The sequence below is a fragment of the Manis javanica genome, chromosome 8 (genome assembly GCF_040802235.1).
Source record: "Manis javanica isolate MJ-LG chromosome 8, MJ_LKY, whole genome shotgun sequence".
NCBI classification, from domain to species: domain Eukaryota; kingdom Metazoa; phylum Chordata; class Mammalia; order Pholidota; family Manidae; genus Manis; species Manis javanica.
In genome coordinates, this window is record NC_133163.1 from 83189805 (window position 1) to 83193888 (window position 4084).

At 34.4% G+C, this 4084-nt stretch overlaps 1 pseudogene; it reads left to right on the forward strand.

The window, feature by feature from the left end:
- The first annotated feature begins 558 nt into the window (after positions 1 to 558).
- Positions 559 to 1511, forward strand: LOC108400943 (olfactory receptor 4F3/4F16/4F29-like; annotated as a pseudogene).
- Positions 1512 to 4084: the final 2573 nt, after the last annotated feature.

The window sequence follows — 4084 nt, forward strand, 5'->3', positions numbered from 1 at the left end:
CTTAGTCTAGTTGGTGAGCTAGAACTGTACTCAGTTCACTAAAATACAAGGGAAAGAAAAACAGTGTTAGTAATAATAAAGCAAGACTTCACAGATGTGGTAAACATTTAAATGATATTGAAGATGAATATGTTCTCAAAGGTGGGGACTGGAAAGACAAGGGTCTATCAGATGAATCATTATAGTCTTGGAAGGGATTACAACAGTGATTAGTTCTATAAAACTGGGGTCAGATCATATTATTTTTTAACCAAATTCTAAAAGGTTTGTGGTTGAATCCCTATAACTCATGTTTACCATCTTGTACCTCATGGGTAATATCATAGCATCAACCTTGGGAGGAAGCAGAGAATATTAAGTGCAGAGACAACTTGGTGGGAGAGAATAGCTCCACATGATAGCTGCCAATTTTTTCTGTGTGATCACATTTTAGATGCAAACTGGCTCAATTATAATGCTAAAGAGGAAATAACTTTTTTTATAATTTTGACTTCTTCTAATTTATTAAAATAATTATCATAATTTACATTTTCTCCTATTGCCATCCTTCAGGTTGCAATGCTGACAAAGCCAGTGAATGGAGCAAATCACTCTATGGTGTCAAGATACTTGTTCCTGGGACTCAACAATTCCTGGCAGGTCCAACTTCTCCTCTTTGTAGTACCTTCCATGTTTTATGGGGCAAGCATGACAGGGAACTCCCTCATTGTGTTACCTATGACTTCTGGCCCTCATTTACACTCCTCTATGTACTTTCTATTGGCCAACCTCTCCCTCACTTACCTGGATTTTTCTTCTTCTGTCACTTCCCCCAAAATGATTTATGGCCATTTCAGAAAACATAAAGTTATCTCCCTTATTGGCTGCATTACTCAATTCTTTTTCATCCACCTCATTGGTGATGGGGAGATAGTGCTGCTCATTGCCATGACCTTTGACAGATATGTTGCCATACATAATTCTCTCCACTATCTGATCATCGTGAGTCCAAGAATGTGAATCTTCTTTTTAGTGGCTGCCTGGATGATTGGCCTTATGCACTCCATGGTTTATTTGGCTTTTGTGGTAAACTTACCCTTCTGTGATCCTAATGTATTAGACAGCTTTTACTGTGACCTTCCTCAGTTCATCAAATAAGCCTGCATAGACACCTAACAATTAGAATTCATGTTCACATCCAAAAGTGGGATCATTTGTGTTGGCTACTTCTTCATACCGATCATTTCCTGTATCACTATCATTCTCACTATCCAGAAACACTCTTCAGCTGGTTCATCCAATGTTCCATCCACACAGTCAGCTCACATTACTGTGGCCATCCTGTTCTTTCGTCCTTTGATATTTGTCTATATATATCCATCTCTATCTACACACCTAGCTAAGTTTCTGGCCATCTTTGATGCAGTTCTCACTCCTTTCCAGAATGTTCCCAGACATTCAGGAATCAAGAAAAGAAGGTGGCAATGAGGAGAGTAGGCAGACAGCTAGTGAGTTATAGAAGGATCTCTTAAATGGGGCCTGTGTTGTGAAGAGCCTTTGTTGATTACTGAAGTTCATTACTGATGGTCAAACTCAAAGAGAAGTTTTTGGTTTTCCTACCTTGATTTTGATCATACACACTGGTATTGAGTCAATTTTACCTTTCACTATGGAGGGAGGGACATTCACTTTTGAAAAGAGTTACATATAAAGTACGTGTAAACCAAAGTTAAAGCAATCTTGAGTCACCATTCCTAAGGATTTGTATTTACATGAAGTAAATTTTAAAAATATGTAAGAAAGCATGCTTCTTTGAGGCTTTAGGACAGGGAGAAGTATCTCACAGTTCACCATAATTCAGTATGATTTCATCTTCACTACATCTGCAAACATGTATTTCCAAATATAGTCACATTGACAGGTGTTGGGGTTAGGATCTCAATTTATCTATTTGGTGGACACAAATAAGCCCACAATAAAAAAATAGGTAGTATAGGTATCTGAAAACAAGAATAGATGTAGAATTATCAATCAGAGTGAAAATATATTTAAAATGAACAGAAGGAACTTTAGCTCTTTCATAGCAATTAACTGTATTTTTAGGTAACAGCATATAAATAAGCATGAGGCACAAAAACTTATTCTTATGAGCTAAAGAATCTCTGCTAACTAGGAAAATTCCACAGAAGGTAAATAATAATATTTCTTGCCTTTAGTCAAGAGCAAATGAATACACCAAGATAAATTCATCATATCATTCTAAACAAAAAATTCTAGTTTTGCTGTGTACTTGATATTGAGACTTATTTGCTTTAACTTCACACATCATGACCATATTAAATTCTTTCACAAACTTTCTACAACTTTCTTTTCACATTCAGCATTCTCCCTCTAAATAAACAGCTGTACTTTAGAACAAAATTACTTTTTTTTATCAACAGAGAGAAAATCTCATTCTAGTTTAGTTTCAGTATAATATTTGGTAGTAAAGCATTCCTAAGTTTTTTAAATAAACCCATCAAAGTTGAGCTGTGTAAAATATTAACATATACAATTGCCTCTTTCCAGATATTATTTTAAAATATATATAATTATATATAAATAAAAACCAAGGCAAATAGAATTTATTTCCTGAATCTTTTAGAGCATTCCACCTCCATTGGTTTTGTCCTTTACTGTCCTTTTTCAGGATAACTGTACATTTTATCTTAGGATAAATCTATACTTTTCTTTCTCCCTGGATAAACAAAACCAGTTCCTATTATCTTGCAAAATCTATCATATTTTTATTATAATTTCTTCTGGTACAGCCTCAATCACCCATTTTATGACTTTTACCAAAGTAACTAACTTTTATTTCACATGGCACTCTGTTCAAAAAAAAAAAAAAGCAGAACCTGACAGTAGTTTAGGTGGCAGAAACTGACGTTAATCAGAAACTACTGCATTAGGAGAAAGATACCTCAGCACAGAACTCAGTTCAATCCCCAATACAATAAGAACAAGAGAGGATTTATAGCCAGAGAGCAAATGGGGATGAAGTTTCTGGATGGAAATTACTAGAAGGAAACATTAAGGTAGGGAGAATTATTGAGATCTGACCTAACAGGACTCATGTTAAAGACAGGCTAGCGTGATCACATATCAGGAGTACAGGTTTAGGAATTTTACCATATATCAAAGGTGAGGGGTTTTCTTTAAACTGACCAAGCAAGATTCTTGTAAAACTGAGTTCTGTAAGCCCAGCAAGGATGGGCCTTAGGTGAGCCCTCATGGTAAAAAGGGGTCAGAGGAGCTTGACTAAAGTTTAGTCAAGGAAAGTGTTTGTCAACTTGAGGGTGCATAACTGAAATTTGTATGCCATGTATAATTATTTTAGTAGGAACACTCAAAATAACCCCTTACTACCAAAAACATCTTTGTCCTATCTATACCTTCTTAAAGTTAGTAAATGTCATTCTTAAAGTAGCAAAAATGAACACATTTACTAACAGGATCCAAAGATATACGCATTCTATAAAGGTATAAGTACGTGATACACACCCACATGGCATGACCAATGTTTCAATACTCAATCTTACTTAAAATTAGCCAAAGAATATCCACTAAACTGCTTTATTAACACTAAACCAAAATCTTAAAACTAAGTATCTTGGAAGTTATATTTCAATTGACTCATTTTTAAACTGTCAGAATTATAATTCCAATCGGTTAAACACATAATTTTACATTTTCCTTGATTTTAAATGTTTGCCTAATACTGCATTCTGACAAAGTCAGGGGAACACCTATAGCTATCTTTTTAAATGTTATCAAACCACTATGTGTTGACCAAGAATTTGTTTTGATTATTTGAATTTGCAGTAATATACAAAAATTCCCTGAGCCATAATTTCTACGGGATTTTTTTTTCTGAAAAAGATGGCACATTTAACACAGTAGAAATTCAGTTTCTTTATTTTAGGGGAATTTGAGGAATATAAGATTCAAGTCAGCCCTTATTAATCACCATAAAGCAGTATTAACAGAGCTCTTTTAAAGTTTTTATATTTAATTTGTTACTAATATTATTAGTAATTACTGATAGTTATTGGGGTTAGATTTT